Raw genomic sequence first — 13,264 nt, forward strand, 5'->3', positions numbered from 1 at the left:
ATGATGATGTAAATAGTCCATAGTATCAGCAATGGAGGATGGAATAGAGCAGAGGGTGGGGCTGGCTTAAGGCCCGACAGGTGGGGAGCCAGGGGCTTGAACTGGGATCCTTACATGGGTCCTTGTGCTTTGCACCATGTACACTTAACCTGCTGTGCTGCCCCCTACCCTGGAAGCTTTTTTTTTTCTTTTTTAAAAGATTTTATTTATTTATGTATTTATTAATGAGAAAGTTAGGAGAGAGAAAGAACCAGACATTAGTCTGGTACATGTGTTGCTGGGGGTTGAACTTGGGACCTCATGCTTGAGAGTCCAGTGCCTTACCCACTGAACCACCTCCCAGACCACCCTATATTGATTTTTTTTTTCAGAACAATTTGAGAAAGTGAAAATCAAGAAATATTCACATAGCTATTTATTTAACACTATATATGCTTTTAATATATATATATATATATTCTTATTATTGGATAGAGACAGAGACATTGAGAGTGGAGGGGAAGATAGAGAGGGAGAGAAACAGAGACACCTGCAGCCCTGTTTCACAACTTATGAAGTGTAAGCTTTTTTTAATTCTGCTCAAAAAATTAAGTTAGAGTTTCATGAGTCTTATAGTCTATGGACCCTATGTTATTGAAGCTAGTAGCAAGCTGGATTATTAGTTGATGGCTGAGCAAGTAAGTTTTAATAGTTTTGTTTGACCCACAGAATGTTTAAAGTCTTTGAACATCAGTATCTTTAGTGGAACATAAGGAGTCCAGCTCAGCATTTCCTGCCCTCTACTGTCCTGTATGCCTGATTTATGAAGGCATTAGTGTGAGGTTAGAGAAAAGCCCCGAATATTGAGAATAGCCGTTAACCCGAAACCAACTGTTCCTTGTTCTGCATCAATATTTCCACCTGTACCCACCCTGTGATAACTATGAAAAGGTGGGATGAGAAATGATTAGGGTCGCAGACTCTCCTCTTGCTTGGAAGGGTGTCAGCGGCCCAAGCTTAAGCTTGCAAATAAAGGCTCTGGCTATTGCATGTGATTCTGGTCTTCTTTGTGTGAGATCAGGACTCGAACTTCTGGGCATAACAATTAGAAGTTTCAGCCCCTGGTCAGATGTCAGAATTAACAGGCATTTTTCTTTCCAAAAATGTGACAGTCAAAGTGAATCTTGCTCAGCTCAGTGGCAGCATGACATGTAAAGTACTAGATACGTAGAAGCTGAAGGTAAGTTGAAGTCCTTACCATTCAAGAGAGAGGAACTAATGAACTGGAGAGCTAGCTCACCAGGGAGGTGCTTCAGTGCTGGAGTGTCTCTGCCTGTCTCTGTTTCTCTCTCTGAAACAGTTGGCTAGTCAATTTAAATTGTGCATACGTGAACTAGGGAGATAGCTTGTTCTTACCTGAGGCACCAAAGGTCCCAGGTTCAATCCCAAGCACCACCATAAGCCAGAACTGAGTAGTGCTTTGATTAAAAGAAAGGAAGGAAGAGAGAAATAAATAAAGAAGAAAGAAAGAAAGCATGTGTGAGCCCCCAACTACACAAACATAGAAAAAAAAAGAGAGAAAGAAGGAAAGGAAGGAAGGAAGGAAGGAAGGAAGGAAGGAAGGAAGGAAGATACAACTTGGGAAGTGGTGGGAGTGGCTACAGCATTGAACTTTCAATCATGAAGAATGAAAGAAATAAAAATAAAGAATGGAAGAAATAGAAAAAGAAAGGGAGACAAGATGGGAAGGGGGGAAGGGAAGGAAGGAAGGGAGGGAAAAGATGAATTACTTAAGCCAGGAGTTGGATAATGGGAAGAGGAAAATTGCGAGGGTGTGAACAATGAAAACACACTCTGCCCTAGCATAAACAAACCAAGCAAGGAAAAAAGAAGTGTTAGTGAGATTTATTGGTAAAAATTGGGAGTTTCCCACTGGCTTGGAATAAGAGTTGAATGACTGCCAGGAGCAGGAGCAGAGGACCAGCACTCTCTGGAAAGTGGGGTCTAAAGCCTCACGCGTAGCCAAGGCATTGCACTTGCAGGTGAAAATCCCGGTTTGTTCTTTGTTTTGCTCGGCCTTTTTTTTTTTTTTTTTCCTATTAATATTGTTGGGGGGGGCATCTGAAAAAAGCTTTTCCGGGCATCTGAGTATTTCCAGACTCCTTTGCAAACTTGCTAGTTTGAGATTCTTTCATATATGCTGACTTCTGTATCATGACTCTTGGGTTCCAGGTGACAGAAACCAACCGTAACTAGACAGAGCAGGGATTCCATGGTAAGAAACTTGGATAGAACAGAAGAAAAAGCTGTAGCAATCAGAAAGGCTTTGGGAACTGGGTCATGGGCTACAATCTTTTTATTTTAATTTTTTTTAAATTTATTTATAAAATGGAGATATTGACAAGACTACAGCATAAGGGGTACAGTTTCATACAATTCCCACCATCAGATTTCTGTATCCCACCCCCACCCCCCTGATAGCTTTCCTAGTCTTTATCCCTCTGGGAGTATGGACCCAGGGTCATTATGGGGTGCAGAAGGTGGAAGGTCTGGCTTTTGTAATTGCTTCCCCGCTAAACATGGGCTTTGGAAGGTTGATCCATACTCCCAGCCTGCCTCTTTCTTTTTCTAGTGGGCTCTGGGGAGGCGGGGCTCCAGGACACATTGGTGAGGTCGTTTGCCCAGGGAAGTCTGGTTGTCACATGCTAGCATCTGGAACCTGGTGGCTGAAAAAGGGTTAACATATAAAGCCATACAAATTGTTGACTAATCATGAACCTAAAGGCAAGAATACTGCAGATGAAGATTTGGGGTCTCCGTTTTGGAAAAAGCTAGTAGGTTTATTTTAGGTATATTCCAAGGGGCCCATGACTTTACTGGTTTTTACCTGAGTCTAACATCTAATATGCAGGTGGACCCAAGTTATTGTCTGGGGAGATGGTGTCACAGTTGGAAAAAGGACTAGAAAACTGGATCAGGGAAGAGAGTAGCTCCCAGATATGGGAAAAGTGTATGAATATTGTTAACTGTATACCCCATCAATTTGATCTGGGGCACTACAGTCTTCTCTTCCCCATACTATCCTTTATTACAAACGTAGGATTTATCACACCTTTGAATTTCCTTCTTGTGTCTGAGGAATTTCTACCCAAGATCCACAGATAATTTTCTCACTTTTCTTTGCACCTAAAATGCATCTTGTGACCTTAATTCTGTTGCATCTGCGTGAACTTCTGGACTGTACCACAGAGGTTCAGAGAAGCAGCTTGCATGAGGCCGCCGAGCAGTCCAGTGGCTGAGACTGATGGAGGAATGCCTGACGCCCAGGGAATGAAATGAGCTGTGCTGTTTGCCCAGCGGTTGGCCAGTGCAGTTTACATTAGCGGGTACCATGATGTTTCTGCCATTCATATTCCGTAAGGTAATAAATCTCTAATCAATTCCTCTTCTGTTTAGCTCACCAGAGTGGCTTCTGTGTTCACTCCTAGGAATCTTGACAGATCAGTAAATCAGAGCTGGCAGCCCTGAAGTTGACAGCAGTTGCCTCCCTTCTTCAATTTTGCTGGAGTCTGTTTAATTCAGATTTGGGAAAACGATGATTGGGATTCAGGTGAACTATGAGCTGAGGGGCCTTTCTCTGACAAGATAATAACATCTAGCTTCAAATGCTAAAGTATGCTCGACCGGCTAACTTAGCACTAGAGGCACCAAACCCTTTTTCAGGGCACTGTTCATCTAGGGGATCAGGCAGAAGGTACCTGTTTATGCTGTGATCACAAAAACAGATACTCAAACAAACAAAAAGCCTGGAATCTCACAGCTCATACTGACAAAGGTTTATTTCTTGCCTGTGTTATGTGTCCATTGCTGTTGGCAGTGGTAGGGCGCTTCTCTCTGCTGGCACCATCATCCCTCTGGGCCCCCGGCTAGTGACACAAGCACCACCTGGAATGTTGCCAGTCATCCTGGGCAGCGGGCTGAGTGCTCTAAAGGTGTTGGGAACATGTGTGAGCCTGATAGAGCTTAGGGAGAACCACCCCCATCTTTGGATGGAGGTCTGAGAAGATAACCTCTTGGTAAGTCTCTCTCAACCAAGGTGAGCATAAGGGGGGAAACTCAGACTTGGTTCTTTCCTTCTTGACTCTCAGGCCCACAGATACCCCAGTACTTCCCTCCATTAACCGCAGGCCACATGGCCGCAGATTCACTTATTCAAAGTCATCTTCTGATCACAGAAGAACACACCTTATCACACATTTCATCACACACCTCAGACCCCAGACAAGAGAAATGCCAAACTATATGGCCTTTTGATAGCCATCTTCTCTCTGTCTCACCCTATGAGTTTAACCCCTATGCTTCTCTCAAATACCTTTGGATAATTAAGTTGCTTGTGTTATGGAGAATAACTGTCTTGTATCTCATCAATTCCTGTCATACCAGCCCCCTACCTTAGGGGCATGCTGACTGTTAAGAAACCTGTAATTTCTGTCATATTTCAACAATAATTACCTCCATTGCTTTTCTATTTAACTCATGTCAATTTTGCTAATAAATGGACTCTAGGATTCTGGGACTCAAGGACTCAGATTCTAGATTCACGCTAAGAGTCCCCTGGTGTCTTTTACTTCGTGTCACCCCTGTTGTGAGCGAGAAAGAACCAGCCCGTTACCTTTCCCCTGGAGGACACCCTACCGGAGAAGGAGAGAGACACCCTGAAATCTGGCACTCAACGTGGGGCAGAATTTCCCGACCCCAAGCACCCGGTTGAAAAAAATGCTGGCCCAACCTTAGAGGATCGGGACCATGACTCCAGGAAATCAAGAAGCAGTACCAAAGTACATCGGAAGGTAACCCCGAGGCTCTCGTTTGAGTCCCTGTGATCTTTCTCTCCTTCTCCCTATCCTTCAAGCTCCAGAGAAGCTCGTGGAGTGGACGCAGAGAAGGAACCTCAGCAGATCAGAACCCTGGCCAGGCTATGAGAAACTGAGTGTCCTTCCCATGTTTAATCTTAAACGAGTCTGACCTAATTTTTTCCTCTCCCACTTTTGTGGCATTTTATTCTATACCCTCTCCAAATTTCTGAGTCAATCAGACATTAAAGTAGACCTAGGCATGGTCTTAAAACTGCTATTTACTGCTTAAAAGGAAACCGCAAAAGATAAAGCTTTTTTGTGACAGCCAGAGCCCTCAGAAAACAATTAAACCAGTTCTGAGTGAGATATTATCTTTAAAGAAAGAAAGAAATCAATCAAACAAGACATTCTCTTTAACTTAAAGGTTATTAGAGAACCAGCACTCACTTTTGATAGAAATTTAATGATTTGTTTCTTTAAAAATCTACAATGTACCTTAGCCCAGAAAAAAAACTTCCAAAATTTTTTTCTCGGTGTGGTGGTAAACTAAGCCCGCCTGTTCCATCTGTGCAGCCAATTACATCACAGAGCTCCTGCTCCACAGATTGGCAAAGACTGCAGTCAATCATTCCTCTAGCCACACCCACCCCTCCTGGGGTCGGGGTGGGGGGGGGAGTGGCTGTGAGCTAAGGAAAAAATTTTTTTTCTTCACCAAGAATGTCTGTTTTAAATTTGTGTGCTAACTTTGTTTTCACTAATGTGTGTTAACCCTCTGAAATAACTAGATTTTGTTTTAAGTTTTAAATAAGATTTAGTTAAGCTAAATGTGATTTTAAAGATCCTGACTTGTAGAGTTGGCACACCTTTACCAGACTAAAATATAAGACAGTTTCATCCTTCTGATAGCTGATATCAACATCAGTTCATTAGTTAGAGATTTTCTGAGATCTCTAGGCGTGGTGAGACACCTCTGCAGTCTCTCATACTTGTGAAAATTCTAAATATCACCAGCACCCTAATACCAACTGCCACTGTAACAAATTCCGTGCTTAGTCTGGCTTTCTAATGACCCAGTCAGGGTAGAGCAGTGGCCTTGCCAGGAATAAAGGGTTAAACATGATATTCCTGGCCTGATAAAATTTTTTTTTTTATTCAGCGGATGTGATTCAACAAAATTATTTAGTCTAATATTGTCATCTAAAATAAATGTAACAGTAAAAATTTATTTTTAAACATTTAAGCTATGAAGTTTATCTTAGCTTTTTAAGTAAAATTTCAATTAAGTTGTGTACCCACCCTTGTTTATAGCAAGGGTGTGATAAGCTTTGAGATAAACAAAGATTCTAACAAACTAAGTTTAAAATTGTTTAAGTGATAAAAAAATAGTAAGCATTTTATGTCAACACATTAGGTATTGACTTTCTATAACATACTGGTATATTTTAATAAAGAGCCTTCTAAAATCATATGAAAAAACTCAAGCCAATTCTAACCATTAAACTTCTAACTTGGTACACATTATTTTCTCTTAAATAAATAATTATAGATACAATCTACAGATAAAAAACCGACTGCTCATATGGTAAGATTTAAAGCTAAACATTTTTCTTTTTTATTTATGGGTGTGTGATGACTCCTAAAGTCACTCATATCCTAAAATTTTTTTTCATTTTTCTACAAGTGTCTTAAATTTTAACACTTGACCTGCCATAGTAAGAGCACTTTACTGGCTCCTGCTTTGTTTAATTAAGATCCTGCTATTCAAAATTTGAAGACTAATCCCCATTGATAAAAGCCAGTGCTCTCTGGCAGATTGATGTAACTCACCTGCCCATGTTTGGTAAACAATTTTTTTTCTCAATTGGTACTTTTTCTAAATTTATGTGGGCTACAGCTCAAACAAAAAAAAACTATAACCTTTAAGCTCAATTAATAAAAAAAGAAGGGAAATGAATGCACCCCCCAGTATTCAGTTGGCTAAAGTATCAATGAAGTAACTTTACTAAACCTTCTTAATATTTACAGAAATTCGAATTGTCCATTTATTATATCTCATTGACAAAGCCACCCAATTTATAGAGACACATAGTCATAGAGACACTTTTTTTTTCTTTTTTCTTTTTTCAATGCTGGAATGTTTGTTTTCCTTTTATTATGGTGGATGACATTACTGCTCTTAGAAAATCCACAGAGTCCCTGTTGGCAAGTCCTTACCATTAAATGACACCATGCCAGTATATACTCCAGCTAACCTCACCAGCCTACCCAATTCTTTTTCTGCTGACCTAATTTTCGTGTCAGTTCTTCTCTACCTGGTCCTTGCCTCCTAGTTTTTCTTATTCCACAGCTGACCCTCTACAAAGAAGAATTTCAAGGAGAGAGACACCCCGAAATAAAGGGTTTCACCTGTTGTGATAAAAGGCCCTGGCTGGGGGAGTCAGGATGTAGCACAGTGGATTAAGCGCAGGTGGCACAAAGCACAAGGACCGGCAGAAGGATCCCGGTTCGAACCCCGGCTCCCCACCTGCAGGGGAGTCGCTTCACAGACGGTGAAGCAGGTCTGCAGGTGTCTATCTTTCTCTCCTCCTCTCTGCCTTCCCCTCCTCTCTCCATTTCTCTCTGTCCTATCCAACAACGACACCAACAATAAAACAACAAGGGCAACAAAAGGGAATAAATAAATAAAATAAATATTTAAAAAAATATTTAAAAAATAATAATAAAATTTAAAAAAAAGGCCCTGGCTGGAAGCCATATATATCAGTCCTGCTCAGAGTCCAGTGACAGGAGCTGGTCACTGGCACCCTCAATGCCATAGGCCAGAAGTCTGTCCTGTACTCAAAAGTCAGGGAGCTGGGACCAGGCAGTGGCACAGCGGGTTAAGTGCACATGGCGAAGTGAAGGACCAACGTAGGGATCCCGGCTCGAGTCCCTGGCTCCCCGGCTGCAGGGGCGTCACTTCACAAGCGGTGAAGCAGGTCTGCAGGTGTCTATCTTTCTCTCCTTCTCTCTGTCTTCCCCTCCCTTCTTGATTTCTCTTTGTCCTATCCAACAACAACAAAACAGCAATAACAACAATGTTAATGGCAACAACAAGGGCAGCAAAAGGGGGGAAAAGACGGTCTTCAGGAGCAGTGGATTCATGGTGCAGGCACTGAGCTCCAGAGATAACCCTGGAGGCAAAAATAAAAAAAGGGCAGGGAGCTGAAAATGTTCGGTAAACGGAGCTTAGAGTCACCACAGGAAGGTCATCCCTCAGCCGTCCATGTCCACAGAGACTGTGCGGGTCATGCTTCACGTTTGCTGCTGTGAATGTCTCCTTGAATCTGCACACTCGACAACAGTGAGTCAGACATAGGAGGCTCGTTTCAGCGGAGCTAGGGCTACAGCCAGGCAGAATCTGGGGGAAGAGTGGGATAAAGCAAGACCAGATTTGCATCCTACAAGCAACGTTGTGGAGTGTTCAGTAGTTTCAGTGCAGTGATTCTTGTTGACATTGCTCATGTTAGTGTCTTTGCTTGGCACAGTTATGGGATGATGATCTGTAGGGACCCCGCCCCACCTCCCGGAGGAAAAGGTTACTTACTTGAATAAACAAAATTGGGAGTGATGGGGCCAGGTGGTGGCGCACTTGGTTGAAAACATATGTTACAATGCGCAAAGACCCCGTTGGAGTCCACAGTCCCCACCTGTAGGGGGAAAGCTATGTGATTGGTGAAGCAGTGCTGCTGGTGTCTTTCTGCTTCTCCCTCTCTATCACCCCCTTCCCTCTTGATTTCTGGCCGTCTCTATTCAATAAATAAATAAATAAATAAAATACAAAAAATTGAAAGGAAGTCAGGACTGTAAATGGACTGAATGACTCCAGTAAGATGAATCTGACTCCATATTTAAATTCACCTTCATGGAAATCACTTATTCACCTCTAGAGCAAGGTGAGAGACTTGCCATGTATTTTTCAGATTCTGGACACGAATCAGAGGTAGCATCCATGTTGTTTGGTGTTTGCCACTATGCAATAAGGCAGCAAGCAGTTTCAGTTTGTTTTTCATCAGCTTTGAGTGGAGCACAATAAATCACTTAAAAAGCCCAGTTAGCAAAAGAGTACAGAGTGACCAGGCCACCTATGAGTAGAGCCTCTGCATCCAGCAGCATTGGGGGTGGGGCAGAACAGGGGAGAAGCCGGCAAAGCTGACACCTGGCATCTGTGGAGACCTCTGGAGATGGACAGTGGTCATGAAGACACTTCATCGAGATGGAGCGGCCCCAGAGAGGTGGACTTGTCTTTAAGACTTGGGATCAGAAATTGAAATTCTCCTGCGCCTGCCTCTATCAGTGATACACTCTGCCTAAACTAGAGCTTTCTCCTCTGTAAAAAAAAAAAAAAGTAATAATATTTGACAGAATTGTTGTGGAGGTTAACCAAGAACATACAGGGGTTTGGGAGGTGGCAGGACAGGACTTGTGTCTGTGAACCCTGGGCTTGATAGCCACCACCTATAACAGATGAGCACGCTTTAGTCTTTCTAGAATGTTGGGTAGTATGCCACCTCCCCCTGGCTTCTGCTTAACCATATGCCTATATAGGGATTTACTGATCCAAAGCTTTGGTCTATTTACATAAATCACTTTTACATTTACATAAAGCACTCCCTCCAGGGCACTGGTGGTTCAGTGATAGGATTCTCGCCTGTTCCGCCCCCTCCTTGTCACACTCTGATTTTCACCAGTCACTTTTCTCTCCACCCTCTCTATATCACATCCTGTTTCCACCCTACTTGGAGAATAGTATAAAAACAGCTGCTCTTCTGATTAAAGACACTTGGAAATTGCTTTCTGGCTCCGAGAGTTCCAGAGTGTATCTCCTGCGGAAGTTAGTGCGGCACGAGTTCCTGATCCCTCTCCCACGCAGCAGCCTAGATCGGCTCCAGTTGAGTTCTTTCCAAGGAGAGAGCACTAGCTCAGGAAGAAGTACCCTCAGGCTATCCCGGCATCTGGCGCCCGGAACAGGGACACGTAAGCAGCAGATTTACAAGAAGACATCTAAGATAAGTACACACCTTTTGGGTATCTGCAATATTGTGTTAAGGCACTGTGATTTTTTTTTCTTTCTTATTGTTTTCCTGAGATCTCTCCACCATGGAAAATCTTTTCCAAATTCTGCATTCTTTTTCCAGTATACAATTTTTATATATCTGGGACATTTTTCTCGGGGCTTCACCTTATATCCTGTTGATCATCATAGCAGCTTTTAAGGGATATATAGGGCAACCTCTCAAAAGGCTTAAGGACCTAGAGGCTGAGGTCCAAGAGATAAAGGAAGTGATCATCGAACTTAACCAGCACCTTAAAAACAAGAAGAAGCAAAGGCCTGTCGTGATCTTGACCCACCCTAATTCCTCTGCATCTTGCCCTGAGGCCCCTATTTTGGCAGACACGTGTCCGAATTCTCCTTTGGACTCCACAGCCACTTCTTCGGCCACCCCCATTTTGGCATACACGTGTCCGTAACCTCCTGCTGCCTCCACGGCTGCTTCTTCGCCCACCCCTGTTTTGACAGACACATGTCCGAATTCTCCTGTAGCCTCCAAAACCACTTCTTCGGCCACTTGTCCAGAAGCTTCCACTTCGGTGACTCCTCCTACCGCTACACACTTATCAGAGCAAGTCCACACATTTCCGGTCAATGTTGCCCCCAATAGACAAAAACCTCAGGCCTGGTATCCATATTCTGCCACAGACCTGAAGGAACTACGCCAGGCTATCAAGGATGACAGTGTTCATGCCCCATGGACCAGGTCCATTTTACAAGGCCTGCTTCAGAACCTTAATACCCCCCAAGATTGGAGGGATGTGACTCGTGCTACGCTCCCAGGCCCCCTCTTCCTGCAATGGGAGGCATTCTTTCGCGATGAATGTTTACAACAATCGCGGAAAAATATTCAAAATCAGCCAGAGGGTAATTTTGATGCATTGTTTGGAACAGGCCAATTAGAAACAGGGATTCAACAGGCGGAAGCCAAGTTTCCACCAGGGTATTTTGATCAAGTATGCCTGTGTGCATTAAGAGCATGGGAGCGATTAACACCACCCATGGGAGCAGCCTCAGCCCCCATTCTCTCCCTGCAACAAGAACCTGATGAATCCCTCGCTAAATTCATTGCCAGGGTCCAGTCGAGTTTGGAAAGGAAGATTTATAATCCCGAAGCTCGTTTTCTCCTCCTGCGATCCATAGTCTGGGATGGAATGCTTCCGCATTTTCGACAGGCCTGTATCACTCTTAAAAAAGAACACCCAGATACTTGGATTCTAGCTACACAGGATCTCAGATCAAGCTCTTTTCAAGGACCTATGTTACAGGCCTATACAGCTACCTTACATAAGCAAAAAGGGGCTTGCTTTCAGTGCGGTCACCGAGGGCATTGGCGTAACCAATGTCCAGAAAATAGACCGCGACCCCGCCTCCAGTCAGGGCGACCCCGCCTCCAGTCAGGGCGACCACACCTCCAGTCAGGGCAACCCCGCCTCCAGACAGGGAACCAGAGACCATGAATGCCTTGTCCCAGATGCCAGAAAGGATTTCACTGGAGGAGAGATTGTTGGTCAAGGTTCCATAGGAACGGCACGCCTCTGCCAAATGTAAACAGGGATTTAAACTAGGTGTGGGGATTCCCTTAGCCCTGCCCCCAAGAGGGAATGAGCAGGTCGCCCGCTTGGTGCTGTGCCCTTCTTCCACAAACAGAAGCCCAGCTTGGGACCCAATCCGTCGCTACACCCACCATGCCAAGTAACAATAACAGAGGGTGAGCAGAAGGAGGAACCCACGGTATGTGGAAACTTCCAGCATAGAAATAACCAGCTGGAGCAAGAGAACAGCTCGAATTCGGAGCCTGAGATTTTATGGACCACCCCTGTTTTAGAAAAGGGTCACCCAACTATGACAGTAAAGATTGGTAATATTCCTTTTAAGTGTTTGATTGACACGGGAGCAGATAAGACAATATTAAGACAAGCAGAGGTTCCCCAGAGTTGGGAACTCCTCCCAGGACCACGCTTACATGGTGTTGGAGGATTGACTCAGGCATTCCGCACACAAGATTCCCTTGTGTGGGAAGATCCAGAAGGGACTACTGGACGCTTTCAGCCTTTAATAGCTGATATAAGCACCAATTTATTGGGAAGAGACTTGCTGGAATCTTTAGATGTAGTGATATCCTCAGACACCTCTGCAGGACACCACACTCACTCCTGTGAGACTGCTAGACCCAACCAGCACCCCCAATACTAACTGCCACTGTTGGTAACAGAAATCCCCGCTTAGATTGGCTTTCTAATGAGCCTGTCTGGGTGGAACAGTGGCCTTTGCCTAGGGAGAAGCTAGAAATTTTAAAAGAACTCGTCCAAGAGCAGTTATCTTTGGGACACATTCGTCATTCTCGGAGCCCATGGAATACTCCAGTCTTTGTGACTAAAAAGCGCTCAGGAAAATGGCACCTCCTCCAAGATCTTCGTGCAGTTAATAAAACCATGCAGGTTTGGGGCTCCCCCCAAAGGGGTTTGCCTCTTGCTTCCGCAATTCCAACAGGAATGCCAATCATAGCTATTGATATACAGGATTGTTTTTTCTCTATTCCCTTACACCCATAAGATTGTAAACGTTTTGCTTTCTCTGTTCCTTCTATTAATAATGCCAGCCCTGCCGATAGATTTGAATGGGTGGTACTGCCCCAGGGCATGGCTAATAGTCCTACTATTTGTCAAGAGGTTGTTAAATCTGCCCTTTTTCCATATATTCATAAGGGCCTTAAGGTTTTTCATTATATGGATGACGTGTTAATATGGGGAGAATTAGATACAGATCTCTCCGCCCTACGTGATTTTCTAATCCCTGCCTTAAAGAGAAGTGGACTTAATGTAGCTCCTGAGAAGATACAGCTAATCCCTCCAATATCTTTCTTAGGCTCAGAGATTTCCCTAACGCAGATTCGTCCTTTAAAACCTTGTGTTACTTTTCCTTCTAATCTCACTCTTGCTTCTTTACAAAGTTTTCTTGGAAATTTGAATTGGCTTAGGCAGTATCTTTATCTGCCTATGAGCTGCCTGCAACCACTGTTCGATCTGTTAAAAGGAAACAAACAGCCCTCCTCAAAGCGTATGTTAACCCCCGAAGCATCCTTGGCTCTGGAAAAAGTTAACCAGGCTCTCCAGGACATACACCTCGTTCGGTTCTCCCCCTCCTCTCCAGTAAATCTTCTCATCTTTAACTCCACCCCCACGGTAGTGGGGGCATTGTGGCAGAAACATGGCGTTCTCAAATGGCTTCATACGCCAGTAGGCGGAGCTCCAAGACTCCTTACCGAGATTGATGCCTTAGCATTTATGGTTCGCCAAGGAAGAAACAGATCGGTTCAGGTCTTAGGAAGGGAACC

The 13,264-nt window shown here is 43.8% G+C and overlaps 1 protein-coding gene across 6 annotated transcripts in view; it reads left to right on the forward strand.

Moving 5' to 3' along the window:
• METTL24 (methyltransferase like 24) overlaps positions 1–13,264 on the forward strand; it is a 194,147-nt gene that overhangs the window by 9,373 nt on the left and 171,510 nt on the right. Inside the window, exon 1 of one of the 6 annotated variants that reach the window (XM_060190642.1) lies at positions 1,763–3,365. The exons of the other annotated variants lie outside the window; for them this stretch is intronic. The gene's annotated coding sequence lies outside the window, so the exon portion shown is untranslated. Of the gene's footprint in view, positions 1–1,762; positions 3,366–13,264 lie in introns of those variants that run through there. 6 annotated transcript variants of the gene reach the window in all.

This window comes from Erinaceus europaeus, chromosome 4 (assembly GCF_950295315.1).
Source record: "Erinaceus europaeus chromosome 4, mEriEur2.1, whole genome shotgun sequence".
NCBI classification, from domain to species: domain Eukaryota; kingdom Metazoa; phylum Chordata; class Mammalia; order Eulipotyphla; family Erinaceidae; genus Erinaceus; species Erinaceus europaeus.